At 44.1% G+C, this 15,235-nt stretch overlaps 1 protein-coding gene across 6 annotated transcripts in view; it reads right to left on the reverse strand.

The window, feature by feature from the left end:
- Positions 1–15,235, reverse strand: part of ARHGAP24 (Rho GTPase activating protein 24) — a 228,870-nt gene that overhangs the window by 67,783 nt on the left and 145,852 nt on the right. The window contains exon 1 of one of the 6 annotated variants that reach the window (XM_074867558.1): positions 11,002–11,105. The exons of the other annotated variants lie outside the window; for them this stretch is intronic. The gene's annotated coding sequence lies outside the window, so the exon portion shown is untranslated. Of the gene's footprint in view, positions 1–11,001; positions 11,106–15,235 lie in introns of those variants that run through there. 6 annotated transcript variants of the gene reach the window in all.

Consider the following 15,235-nt stretch of genomic DNA (forward strand, 5'->3'; position numbering starts at 1 on the left):
ACTGAAGGAAGTCTCCAAAGCCTACTGACTACAGCACAGAAACCAGGGGAAGAAAGCAACCAGTCTAGAAACACGTGCACGTGCGGGGGGATGTCTAGTCTTATTCATGACAACTAAGGCTAACTGAAGACAGTGCATGTGAGCCCCAGCCCAAAGCTGGACCAGGCACGTAAAGGAGCACTCTGCTCCATTAGTCAGCTACAGATGACTTTTCTATTTTGACAAGGATTTTACTCAGAGTGTAACCCTGCACTGCACCCAGCCGTTGGACTCCAAATGACACTCAGGTACCGGTGGGATTTATGGTCCTGAGCTTGTATTTGGTGGTTTATGCCAAGTACTGCAAGCACCTGACAAAACTCTCATTTCCCCTCTGCTCATTTAACCTCTCATTACCAGATTCACAAAAGGATCTCAGTAAAATTAGGCTATTGCAATCCTAAGGAATTTTCATTTGCTTAGACAATATGTATGAAAAATTAGAATGTATTTACATAAACAAATTACATTTTACCATTTTCCATGCCAATGTGGCAAGAGAAGAATGAAAACAGTTTACACTGAAATTCCTTCTCCCAGTAGGTAGAAATTTGTTATCAGACATGATATAGCATTAAAAAAAAAAAAAAAGTCAGTCAGGAAGTTAACCATGCTGCAGTCTGACATTTGCAGCTTGAACCTTCTTTTTGAGTATGTCTTTTCATATATGTGCAGAGGAAAAACATGCAAACCAGCCTCTGTCTTGGCTTCCACAGCCCCATTTCTGGTACCATCATTTCTGTAGACTCAGGTGGCTCATTCTTAAACTTGGTCTAGTTGTATCATTAAAACTTTTTAAAGTTCTTGTTATGGTTAAAATCTGCCTAGTCATGGAAAACAAGTGCAGACTCGCACACTCCCCTAGGCTGCAGTAAGATTAGCCTGCGGTGTTATTTTAACACAGGTAGGTAAAACAGCTTACAACAAGCAATTCTGAACAGGACATGCCTACGTACTGCTGATGTGATGGGCATGGAGATGCTTGGATAAGGAGAGTTGGCCCCAAAGGCTGGACTCCACTTATGCTTGTGGTTTAGCATAAGACTCAACTGCGTTGGCTCTTAAGCCAATTGTTTTGTACTGCATTTAACCCTGATGACATACTTTAAACACCTAGATTGTATTAAGAAGCCATTCTTAAAGCCCATAGCTGCTGTAGCAACAGTTTTTATAGAAAGAAGATGTTCTCATCCTGCCATAAAAACAGCAGCTATAATGGCACCTTGCATTCTTGGTGATACTCCAAGAAAATACATCCAGTCACAACAGGTGAAGCAGGCAGACTGCTGCTGCCATCAGCAGTGCTATTTTCTGCAGCTTGATGGGCTTTCACCCAAGCCGTTCTTCCTAAATAAGGACCCCTAAAGCAGGTTAAGTAACCAAGGCTGCCTCACACAGGGATTACGCCTGATGAGCTGCTGAGCAACAGCAGCTCTACTCTGTTCTCAGCACCTGCAAAAGGTGTTAATAACCACCACAATTACTATAGTGAAAATGTATGGAGAGGTGCTGAACAACCGGCTACTACAGCCATGGATTTATTAAAAAAACACAGGCCTTCCAGGTTGCTGAGCACCCCTGGCATATTTTAATAAGAGAGCATAAAGGTAGCCGCTTCTTTTCATGATTTCCTTCAGGGGAGCTGGCTTCATGCTGGCACAGCCATAGCAACCCAAATAACAACAGAGCATCGAGGCAGACAACATCAGAGACAGAAACGCAGTAACTACCCAAGGGAAACATTTTCATTAGTGACTGCCCTGGACCAGAACACAGCATCTGTGCCCCTTCCCCTAGAAACACTTGGGTAGTAGAACTGAGATCTGAATCACGACTTCGTGCCTTGAGTCCATGCTATTTTTCATGTAACACTTGATGTAAGGTTTGTGTTGCAAGCATCATGGAGGAGAAGGAAATATAAGACTTAACTCTCAGCTCTCGGGGTGACAACTCCTACAAAGCACAGCTTTGGCTCACAGCTATGATTTTTTGTAATGCACACATGGAGCTCCCCTTTACAAGGAGCCATTATAACTGTGTAAGGATAATGAAAGCCAGTTATGAGAAGGTGAGGACTCTAGCTGCTAGCAGATGCCAAGTTGCTAATGACCCCACAAAGACGAAACCAGAGCCAGGGCGTGAGCAACAAACAGCCTCAGCAGATGTCATCGGGGCTGGCTCTCTTGGAGCTACAGGAGGGGATGCACCAGAAGCAGATACAGCTATTTCTGAATGACAGAAGCCCTCACCCTGCAGCAGTGCTGCCCAGACAGACAGCCTTACACCCACTCAGGTAGCTGTTTGTTCCCCTAGGGCTGCAAAGATTAAAAGAATACATCACATCTGTGTTGTCCTTGAAACACTGCCACTTCATTTTCATCAAATCACAGCACCTGCTGCTTCAGAAGAGAAGTCAAGAAACAAACCCCTGCTTCTCCAAAAAAAAAAAAAAAATAATCAGAAGATAAAACAAATGGCTCCATCCCAAGCAAATGCCTCTTTTAGATTACATTTAAGAGCATGAGCATGTCTTTTTCCCCATCCTTTCTCCAAGCCTGATGTCAACAGCCTGCCCCAGGCTCTGCGAATTAACTCTCCACAGGAAAGACGTGACCTGTGACGCACAAGATTATTATGTTTTTATTTTCTGAAATGCTTTTCCAGTCCAGCCAGCAAAAAGCAACAGGCTCCTTCAATGAGGCTGCGAGGTAGAAGGGTAAACACAGTCATTGAGACTCCTGTAACACCCTGCTGAGAAAAGCAATATAAAAGGAGCCTTTACGAGAGGACACACTCGCCCGTCCTTCAGGTTCTGTGTGTCACTCACTCTCACACACTCTCTCCTCCCTCCCTCCCTCTCAGGGTGGGAAAGTCAGTATTTCGTTAACTCACCCCACAACTCAAGGTTCAGTCTGCTCTGTGTCACCAGGGAGTCTGAGGGACCTCTGCTTTTGTTACTGCTGCTTATGAAAATCCCTCTCAACAAATACATTTGATACCCACATAAATCTTTTTTTTTTGATATCTATCATGGGCTGTGGCCCAAAGGCAACACACATTTTCATATCTTCAGGATTTTTCTGTCATGTGTATAACTCAATTAATGAAGGAAAAGACACATATGTGACCATATTTTTCAGGAGTTTGCTGTAGACTGGGAAACCAGTTATTTTCTTTAGCTGCTGCTGCTATAAATCAAAATGTGTAAATACAAAAATATTAAGATATCCTTATTTATAGCTATGTGAATAAGTGAGTTTGTGGAGTGCTGGCCAAAGAAAACCAGTCACTTCACTGACTCAAGATGACAAGCTTTTTGGCTTCCTTGGTAAAACAAAACTGAAAATGCTCATTTCAGAGCAATAAAAAAATATAGTAATCCAATATGAAAGTAATTTGTCCATTTTATGCCACATCTTAACAGCAATCTTGATCATTTCAAAAGCAAGATAAGGTTCTTCAAAAAGAAAAAACACCTCCACACCCATTATTTGTTGAAAACATCAAACAAAATCTACTCATATTTTTTTACCTGACCCGTCTGGGGAAGTCAACTTCATGTATAGTTTCAGTCAACCAAGAATACCAAGCAAGTTTTCCAGCCCTCTTTTACCCAGCACCCAAGCTCTGGTTAACAGAAAATATTTTTTTCTCCCTTTCCAGTCTCAGAAATTTGGTCTTGAATAAATAAAACACTGCTTGCAGCTACTGTGCAGTCACGGGCAATGGCCGAGCCTCTCTGCGGCTGTGGGCAGCGCTCACGGCCTGGGCGCAGCTCCCTGTGGCACCAGGCATCGACTCCAGCCACCATCTGTTCAGCTCCTCTCTGCTCTCCTCCATGGACACCAGTCTGACTGACTAGAGTAAAATGAGCATAAACACTTATACATTCACTATCGCACTGATAACTTGTCTATGGGCACACTGATCATTGCCAGTTTGGTTCGACACCATGGCAACACACTACCTGGGATCAGGCTGCAAACTACAGTATTTTGCTTATTTTGCATGCAAGCTAGCACTTTGTATTTCTAGTATCAAACCGTTAAGATGGGCAACTAAATAAATAATATGGGGAATTAAACATAAGGAACAAAGAGCAGGAGCAATTTCTTTGGTCTGTCGCTGCACAGACCCAGGCAGATGTGTTTGTGTTGTCTGGTTTAAGAGAAGAATCTGAGCAGCAAGGGGATGGCATCTGGCTCCCTGGGCTAACAGGTCCAGCCTGGGTTGAAGCCCATAAAATGCAGCCAAGTTTCTTGACCCAGGTCAAGCAGCTAACTGTTGGCATGAAAGCTGATGTGAATTCTCAATGCTCCCAAATGATGATTTAAAATCTTAATGTCCCTAATGCAAACAAATGTTTCTGCCCTCACCACTTCCATCTCAATGTATACTCAACAGCCAAATTGAAAAGAAATGCATAATTGCTGACGTGGAAAATGAATAATCTCAAACTACTGTTTAATATCCCAAACTGGTTACTTTTGGTTGGAAGTCTTATATTAGGATACTTCTGAGGTAGTGCCTCTTCCCCTAGTTGTTACCCATTTGCAGGCACCTTTCAACCATGACATTTCATTGTTGCATTCAGGAAAAACATTTAGAAAACAAGCAAGATATGTTCTGAAATGTTACCCAGACTGTAATGCATTCCATCCCTTGCATGTTGCCAGTCAGCAGTCAGGCCTTCACCTGGCTTCTGCCACTGAGCAGCACCCCTGTGCAAAGACCTCTTCTTTTTTTTTGGTACTCAGTGAGGCAGCCCTAATGCAGGTGTTTTGATCCCAACCCCTGGCACTCCCTGCACTGTCCTGAGTTGCCCCATCTGTAACACCGTTATCCCTGGGTTCCTTACACTGGAGAAAATAACAAAGCACGTTTGCTTTTCACACTCCATGTGCTGAGTTGGTCTTGCTTAAAAAGTTATACAGAAAGGCATAAAAATGACAATTTGTCAATTTAGCAGACACCAACATCATTCCCTTACCTTTACTTCAGCATCTCTTGCTAGCTGAGCTCCAGGGGCCAGCATTAGCATGCTTTTTGTCTGGGGGGCATTTCTTGGAGGTCGCCTTCAGCCACAGAAGCCAAAACTCTGCAGCACCCAGGCCCTCAAATCTGGCCTTCAGAGCTAATGCAGGCAACCCACAGCGTGGCCCCTTTTCCTCTGCTCTCCCTCATCATCCACACTTGCCTGCCCAAGGCACCTTTGGGCAGTAACAGCTTCTCCTGGCCTCATTTCTCCTCTCCGTCTCTTCTACCCATTCCCCCCATAGCAACCTCATTCTGATTTTTTCAGGAATGCGTCCACCACTCTCCACCACAGGGAGACTGTGTCCCAGCCCACAGACGGGTATGCAAAACATTTATTTCCAACTCATTTACACTTTGTTATTCTTGCAGTCTTATGTCTTTTCCCTAAATTCTTCAGCTGGGAACAGAAAGCCAGATCCTAGGACAATAAAACAAGCTCTCACAAGGAAAGTTGTTCTGTGAATTGCTCTGTTAACAAACAGGGAAAGGATTTAAAAGTGAAAGAGAAACACAACTGCAAGGACAGCCCTGACTGAAACCTGCCTGGTAACTCCTGTCTGTATTTCAACATCCCCTCAAACACAGCACATAGTATAACCATTCTCTCCTGAGCGGTGTCAGTCAATATTAAGTAAAGGCACAGGCATTTTAACACAACCACCAGGCTGCTTTCTCAATCTTTACAACAAAGACATCATTTTCCTGCTTCTGATCTTCCAAAATAATCTCCGTCCCTGCGTAAATTCAGATTTCAAGAGAAAATGCAGAAGGTCTCCAAGAACCTCATTAAAATGCTCCTTTCACTAAGGCAAGGCAGATGTTTTTATTTGCAGAAAGCCAAATGGAGTCCCAGGCCAGGGGCAACCATATGCCCTAGTAAGGGGAGAGATGGCAATGGGCAGTCTGCACTGCAATTAGCTTTTGCGAAAGGTTAATCCCTGACACGTTTTGAGGAGGCAAACACCAACCTGCCCTACATGCAGCTGCACATAATGGAAAGATTTTTTATGGCCAAGGGCAGAAAGGTCAGGGACACTCACCAAGTCCACATTTCTCCCTGAAAGCCATGCTGAACAGCAAGTTTCTAAGTATGAGCCTCTGCTCACAGTCAAACGAACATGAACTAAGGAATATGAATTTCCAGGTGCTGGCAAAGGGGCAGGAAAAGTACAGTGTGCAGGTTCTAGAAAGGACCTCATTTTTCCCAGGCATCCCATATGTTCCCCATATCGTGCTATCAAGCTATGACAAAAATGAACCATTAATTTTTCTAAGCCTTTAACGCATGGATTTGGTGGACATGTGGTTTATATAATACTAAGGCTTGAAAGGCCTAATAAATGGGAAGAGAAACACGCTTTTGTGAGCAACACTAGAGCAAAGCAGGACATTTGTTGCCCCCTGTATCACACACATTTAAGCTGAGCTTTGTAACAGTTACAAATTTTTTAGAAGATGACCTTTAGGTAACCTAAGGCACAGTTACCTTGGGGAAATCAGAGTCACAGAATCGTCTAGGTTGGAAAAGACCTTGAAGATCATCCAGTCCAACCTTCAACGCAGCATTAACAGGTCCCAACTACACCAGATCCCTCAGTGCTAAGTCCACCCAACTCTTAAACACCTCCAGGGATGGGGACTCCACCACCTCCTTCTAGCTCCCAGCAGAACTATCCTAATAACAGAGCAGGAACCTGTACTAACAGCAAGATAAACATTCAGGTTAGCTGTGCTCGCACGGTTTTTACACATCTTGGGATCTTGCTTTCTTCAGAGGGACCAGCCTCAGCCAATCCGGATCCCGTTTTAGCATTCACACTCGGTGTATCCTCAGTGCAGATGTGGCAACAGCGCTAAGGAGAGGGCAGGTGTGAGATGCTGATATCAGCCCAGCCCCTGAAAATGAGATACCAAAGGAGTTACACAGGCAAAGTCCCAGTAGATGAGTGTGTCAAGGGAGCTGACCTATGAGCATAACTGCTTTCCTCAGCATCTTGGTTAGAAGCAAAGTCCTTTATGAGCACAGCTAGCTGAACAGATGGGAAGAGCCAGTTCCTTCCAACTCAGTGGTAGAAAAGAGGATGAAATAAAAGCTTACATGCAGTTTAATACCAAAGCCAGCAGAAGGACGACTGAAAATCGGGAGGGTAAAAAAAATAAACCATTTGACCATCAGAGTAAGGAGTCTTTTCTATCCAGATCTAAAAAGTTACCACTGAACACTGAATGAGTACTACCTCTTACTTCACCCTGCCTGCAGCTTACAAATTTTGCTGAAATGATATGAAATACCACATCTGTAGCCTGTCACTAGCAGCTCATCCCCCCAGGAGCTCTGCTTTCAGGCAACTCCTGCACCTCAGGCAACTGACTCCTCCTGGCCTTTGGTACAGACAGGCTACAGAGGTGACAGAGATGCTGCCCACCCTTCCAGGTTATTCTCCTGTGCTTCCTTCTCTAACAGCTCCCATCTCATCAGCTGCTCTAGTCAGATAAAAAGGTTGACAGCTAAAGTATAGCACTGTAAGGAAGAGGCGCCACAAATATACCTTTCAATATTTCACAGGTCATCCTCTGAGAGACAATCACAATAAATACAAATTTCTTTCTGGAATTACACTGCTAGCATTTTCCTCAGAGCTGTAATTCAGAATACCCTTGAGTACATACATACTTTAGTATATTATTTCCCTTGCATATTTACAAGAACAACACTTTATGCTACAAATCTTTTCACTTCCTTAGTTTTAAATCTGAGCATCTCTATTTCTGCTGCATTTCTTTTTTTGTCATAGCAGGCTTTTGTTAAAAAAAGTAGTGATTTTTTGAAAACCTCTGACACGAGAAGCTGGTATTATATATGAAGTGTGAGAATTACATTAATGTTGCTGTTTGCTGACAACTTTCCAAACTACCACAATTCTATGCCACTGTGGTGTGTAACAGCTACAATTATACTGCTGGCACAGCTGCAGCACAGATTTAACACATTCTTGATTTGTTCTAATTCTGGTCTTAGTTTGAGAAGTCCAGAGGTTTCTTCCTTAGTCTCATGATTAATTTTTGGTGGGAAAAAAAAAATAGCCACGAATAATCCTGCCTTGTTGTAGGACTTACTGAAGCGGTTCTCTCCAGGAGAGAAAAATAATTTTTATTTCTATTGTCTAAAAACTGTGAAACTCCTAAACAAGATTTCTCTGCTGTCAGGAGCACTGTGAATTATTCTTAGCTCACGCTGACACATATGCAGGCTTTTCCCGTACAGACACAATGGAAATCTCTCATCAGGAAGCACTGCTCTGCCCCCCAGCTTGAGGTGCATTATAGCCACAGCTCCTACGTGCTCGTTCTGAGGAACTGACATAAGTTGAAATTTCCACATTACAGAAAGTTTCAGCAGATGGAGGCTTCTGCAAACAGATTCCAGTTATATGCTGCACTGATGTAGATGTCTTCATATGATTACTGATCACAGTGTTGGCAAACACATTCAAGCAGAAATGCAAAAACTTCATCTGATGATATTTACCCTGGGACAACTCGCAGCTTTCAGTGTAGTATTTTGAAAAAGGGACTTGTCCACTTCACTACAAACACAACGTCCCTCTAACCGCTGTTGCTCCTTTTACTCGCCCAGTACAAAACCAAAGAGCACACGGAGTACCTCTGTTTGTTACTGCTGCTGCTCCTTTCAATTCCCAACCTCTTTTCCAGTTTTTTCAGGATAGCGAGATATGCTGGTTTGTCCCGGCACAGCCCCCACCCTCAGCTGCTAACAGGCCGTATCCACGCAGCTCTCCACCACTGGTCCAATGTATGTTTTATTCTCACTCAGGCAGCTCGGTCTGCTGCCTAAACAGCCCCGGACAAAGATTACGCTGCCACAGCAGTTTCTACATGGAAGAGCCATTTCTTGTTAATGCCTGTCATGCCTGTAGCAGTGTGAAGCTGCTCCGCGCAACCCTGTGACCTGAAGTTGGCAAGGGGAGCAAGATGGAGCTGCCTTCAAGTCAGCTGGCTGCCAACCATCAGAGAACAACCTCTCCTTTGGGGTTGCTCTTTAAGGCTTTTTAAAAAGCCCACTGTAGAAAATTCAGTTTTGATTTTCCAGATATAAAAGTGGCCTGCAAGGTGCGGTGGTGAAGAGGAGGAGAGTGGACAACTTAAATCCACAGTATTATACAGGTCTGGGTATACTCACTTATTTCTTTTATACTGTATGAGTACACAACAACCTTGTTCTCTGGATATTAAGTGCAAAAAATGAATCTAAGGGGATTCTTTCAGTTTAGTCATGCAATTCAGATCAAAGCATGGTTTCAGCTGCACTAGGAGAGTATTTTGCATATTCTGAATGTATACAATGCACTCAGAATCAGCCAAAATACTGATCCAATATATCAATGAGCTAGGAGGTGCTGAAAATAGGTTAAATAGTTACAAAACTCAAAGGAGCGTGTAACAAAAGGGATGGACAGCACGGCAGTGATTTTGCAATGATGACAAGTGACATCGATCCTACGGATTACAGAAAAAGAATATGCCTGTCATCTGTTTTTGCGATGCTTGAATCTCAGTCCTGAAAAAGCCCAGGTACCTACCACCAACAGGGTGTTTGTTATTCAGTATGTTACATGTTCTAGAACAAAGCGACAGTTTTATTCTCAAGCTGTCAGTTCTCCCCAAACTTGCAGCTAACAGAGCAGCAAAGAAAATTTTAAGCAGTGATATCTCAGCATTTCCTCTTCCAGATCCAATAATTAATTAGCTGTGCAGTGCTGCATCTTGCCTGCTTATGGTCAAAAAGCACTTCCCGATCCAGACTTTGGCTGCTAAGTGACTTTAGTCATGTTAGAGAAAAATGTAAGAGGGAAAGATTCTCTTCCCTATGTAGGTGCTCCATCACTGCAATTCCTACCATGAACTCTGAAGACAGGCTGTCAAAAATAAAGGTCAGGTCTACTCTGTCCTCCCAACCCTGTCTGTTTAAGGGAACAGCCTTACCCTAATTCATAATAAGATGCAGGGGAAACATTGGTTCCATCTGCAACACAGCAGACACAGCAAAGGCAGACAACAGGAAGAAAGGATAAGAAACAAAAGGGTTTGTGGGGCCTCCTCCCACCAAAAGAAAGCAAATTTTTCCAAATTGGAAGAGTTCTAACACTGAAGTCCCCTGCCAGTATTAGTACTACCTGCTGTCACAATTAAGGGAATTTCAAACCTGGTATTTTCAAAATAGTCAATACCTGGAATTGGCTGAAAAACATCCAGGCATTTAACTTGCTAACAATAAATTATTTTCTATAGGCTTAACATCCAATGAAGGCATTGCAAGGTGTGAGGTGCCAGCTTGAAAGGCCTTTCCTGGTTGCAGCAGGGCCTCCTTTGGGGTTTGCTGTGACCCGGAGGGTGGGCAGCGGCAGGGCAAGCAGCTGACACCCCCTCCCACAGCTCCGTGCCCCACAATGAGAAGTACCATGCTGCCATGCCAGGCTGCTCTCAGGCAGCTGTGCCCTCTGAGAGCATCGTGTCAGCAGACAAGAGTTTTTTGTAACTGAATGTAAATGTGGATTCATTAATACAGGACTGCTGCCTGGTATCTGTTACGAGGGGCTAACAAGCTTTAAACACTGAACCACAGCTGTGAACTTACCTATAAGTACTGAGTATCCAACACTCACACACCGACATCCCTAAAACATGCTACAAACCAATCTTTTAGATCTACAAATCATCAGATAACTATGGATGCACAACCTTACAGCAGACAAAAAGTCACTTCAGCTGTATCAGTTTAACTTTTATTTAACCTACTAAATTGGTCTCACATTCCAAATTTAACAGCAATAACCACAGGAGATAAGGCAAAGCATCCTTAATGCAAAATCACAACTCCAATTTGTTATACCAAACAATACCTACCAAACGTATGCCCTGTGTTGGTGCCTGTGAATTGAGAGGCTTCACCTTGCAGTATCTTCCCATGCCTTAGGTAATACACTTCCCCCTCAAGCTTCCCTTCAGTTCAGATGGCTGACTGGGTTGGTCCGTTTGCCAATAAAGTGGTTCCCAGCATTTACATAACAGATTGTGGGTCTGCCTCTCTATTTTGATGCTATTTTTGTCTGTTTTTAAATGAGTGTTATCATCACCTGCTCTTGTTGTAGTTTATAGTGTCGTAACTCACCTCATGAGTCCTTCTCTACCAGCCAATTCCATATCAACTCCCCAATTAAAGTCTCAAGGCAATTCAAAACAATTTTAAAATGGTAACAAATTTAAAATGATAAAATGATAACTGCTGTTTCAAAACTGAACAACTAACCTGTGGCAGCAGAGTTCAAGGCCACAGGAATCTGTTCCTGTAACGTCTCCAGCCCTCTCTACTTTAATGAGGCTTTCCTGGAGTGGGAGGAGCAGCTCTGCTCTCATGAGAGGGACATGCTTTTATTACTGATCTGGCAAGCTGAAATGAAAATCAGCTATGCCTAAGACTTCCTTATAGTGTCCCTGTAGAAAAAAAAGGGTTTATTTTCTAGGAAGAATAGCAGAGGAAGAAAATATGTGAGCCACAAACGTCAAAGCAATAATAATCTAGAGTTAACACCTCATCGATTCTCATTTCACCTAAATCAGCTCATCCAATTTTGTTGTTGCACGATTGCACTATTATATCTACTTACCATGTGCTGGGTAAAAGAAAATGGTACAACCACTGCCAAAGATTTCAGTAAATGAAGGTTTTGCCTTCCTTGCCCCAGTTGCTCTCTGCTTTTTTGCAACTTTTATAATCAAGAGCTGAATCACTGGCTTTGTACAAGTGTTGCAGAGCACCAGCAGCGAGGACTGCCTTTTGTTGTGACTTAAGCCCAGAGGGCAACTGAGAACCATGCAGCTGGCTCACCCCTTCCCCCTCAGGGATGGGGAGGAGAAAGTAAAGCAAAAGCTTTGGGAATCGAGACAAGGACAGAGAAGGATGACTTACCCATTATGGTCATGGGCAAAAGACAGACTCTTAGGGGAAGAAAAAGAACATCAATTTAATTCAAACACTAACACCACCACCACTTAACAGAGTGGGCCAGTGAGAAGCATTACCACATCTTAAAAACACCTCCCTCCCTTCTTCCCGGACTCAGCTCTGCTCCTGATTTCTTTATCTCCTCCCCCCAGTGGCACAGGAGGTCAGGGGATGGGGGGGTGTGGTCAGTCCTGCCGCTTCTTCCTCCTCAGGGGGAGGACTCCTAGCATTCTTCCCCTGCTCCAGCATGGGGTCCTCTCACAGGACACAGTCCTCCACGAACTTTCCCTGACTTGAGTCCTTCCCACGGGCTGCAGCTCTTCCCTAGCTGCTCAGGTGTGGGTCACCCCCACGTATTCCAATTCTCCCAGTGCTGAACTACAACAGCAGGGGCTTCTTCCCTCAGAGTCCCGGCCTTCTCCAGGTGCTGTCGTGGGGTCCTCCACGGGCTGCAGGTGGCATCTGCTCCACCAGTGACTTCCATGGGCTGCAGTGGGGTCTCTGCTCCAGTACATCTCCCCCTCCTCCTCCTCCTTCTTTCTTCCACTGACCTCAGTGTTCACACAGATGTTCTCCTTGCAACTCCTCCTCACAACTCCCACTCCTCCTCCCGTGTTCCCCTTCTTAAATATGTTATCTGAGAGGCATGGCCACCATCACTAATTGGCTCGGCCTTGGCCAGAGGTGGGTCCGACTTGGAGCCGGGGGAGCTTCAGGAAGCTTCTCACAGGGGCCACTGCTGTAGCCCCTCCCCTGCTACCAAAAACCTTGCCACACACAAACCCAACACACCTTCCCACTGCACTTCTGCTGCGCTGCAACTCTTACATAGTGAGAGTACTTTTTTCCCCTTTTCTCTCAACAACAGAGCAGGTTGTGCTGTCCCCTCTTGCCCCTGAATCAGAAGACCACATCCTGCATTCAGAACATTCAAATGCAGAATAAAGCCTCAAAGTCCTTCCAACACTGTCATTAGAGTCATTCTACCTTCAGCAAAAGTAAACAACCAGGTACTCAAGGATAAAAAAGAATTTCCACTTGTGATGGAGCATGGTTGAAGTGACAGACAACTAACTGATTTCCACAGCTGTGGAAGGACAACAATGATACCCTGTTAAGCCTCCTTCCTTGGTGGTCCTTAAAACTGGGTATTGCATTGTTGCTATCAATAAATATGGTACCTTCTGCTCATGCTCTACACACTGCCATTTTTCTGACAAAGTAGCCAGCAACAATACAGTTGAAATCTTTTTCCCTTTTGCTCACAACAGAGTTAACAACATCCTGTGATCAAACTAGGAGTGAGGGCCATCTCAACACTCCACGTTGCCTCTTCACAAAACCTCCAGCTAACAGGCTCTGCACCAGCAGCCTGGATGGAGGATCAGCACAGCCCGCTCTGCCTGGGCCCTGCTTTTCACCAGGCACAAATGGCGACGGCCCGACAAGTGCATTAAAACTTACTTAAGCTATCCAAAGGCAGCCAGACAAACTTTTCGTACAGACCCCTCAGGGTATTCTTCTTTGCTTTAGCTTCCTAAAAATAGCTCTTTAGAGAGGAATGAGGCTTTCAGGGTTTGCCTGTTTCTTTTTTAACTGGTTTTGAAAAGACTCCCTCATCCATAGGCTTTTGTTGCTTTCAGCAACTTACAGGTCAAAAAGCTGAAGATGTACTGACAAAGGAAATCTAATCTACATCTTGCTTCACTACGCCAGGTTACATCTTTCCTGTGCATGCTTATTCAATAAAGAGAAATGGTGCGCATCAAAAGGGTTTCAGGAATTGCAGCCTCTGCTCCTGCCTCTTCAGTAGCTTTTTGCTCAGCATTGGTGAATTCCTTTAAAATTTCTCGGCCACGTTTTCCTCTTTCTGCAAAAAGCAATTAATAATATTTACTGACCTCACAGGGGAGACATAGCACTTCAGTTAATTAAAGCTTGTAAAGACTTTAAGATCATCCAGTGAAAGGCTTTATAGGAATGCAAAGTGCGTCATAAACTCAGAAAATGACCCAGCAGAGGCACAAAGGTCATATCTTAAGTGAAGTGTGTCAAATAAAGATCCTGTTTAGATTTAAAGAAAAAAGTTGTAATTTAAATTATTACAATGTGCTTTCCCACTGTACCTTAGCTGAGATTTTACAACACAGTAATCAGAGAGGTAATAGTTTCACATGCTACTTGGTGAACTGGAAGGAATGTATTTAAAGGTGATCTGCAGAGATACCCGTCAGAAACTACTAACTATAAATGTTGGTATATTATCTGCTTTAAGCTATAAAAAGACAGAGTGAGGGCCCACACGAGCACAAGGAAAAATGCCTCTCGCTACTACTTATCACTAGCTTTAAGCCAAAGCCTCTAAGTTCTGATGTTAAAATAAGAAATCAGCTCCCTTCAATACTTCAGAACCTGAAAGCTGGCAGTGACCAGGCTCTTACAGGGTTGAAGGACAGGATCTCCTGAGCTGCACGGGGAGCAAACAACATGCAGACAAGGGACAGAAGGTGTCTGCAAGGGCAGGGGACAGGCTGCTGCTGCTACCGCAGCAATCTGCAAGGTTAGCGGTAGATTTTGACCCCAGGGCATTTCAGATATACCACTGTAAAGCAAGAACCATGTACTGGTTTACAAACTTGCCAGCTGCCAGTCTGACCAGCCAGCATCACAAGTCGAGTCACAGATCAGGGCAAATACTTTACAGTCCTTGATGTAATAATTACACCGCGGTGACTGCACCATTTCACAAGAACTCACTGCTGATTCGGGACCCTTCTCCTAAGAGGGAGGATGCAAATGCATTCGGGACCACAACTTCTCCAGACAGTGAAGGCTGGCCAGTGAGAGCAACCCTCCCAGGAGAGCCGGGGTACCTTATGTTTCAATCGGTGAACAACAGCCACAGCGAGCACCTGTACTCCTGCTGGAAAGCTGGCCAAGCCAACGTTTTTGACAGTTAAGGGTGCCCTTAATGCTACCAAAAGTTTATGTAATTTGTCACCTTCTCTGCCCCAAATCCCCACGATGTTGTTTCTTTTCTCCAAAAAAGTCCTCCCTCTACCACATGTGAACCTCAGGGTGTTACATCAGGTTTCATAAGGTAGGAATGAGCACAGGAGTAAGGACAAAGCACTT

The sequence above is a fragment of the Strix uralensis genome, chromosome 4, assembly GCF_047716275.1.
Source record: "Strix uralensis isolate ZFMK-TIS-50842 chromosome 4, bStrUra1, whole genome shotgun sequence".
Taxonomy (NCBI): domain Eukaryota; kingdom Metazoa; phylum Chordata; class Aves; order Strigiformes; family Strigidae; genus Strix; species Strix uralensis.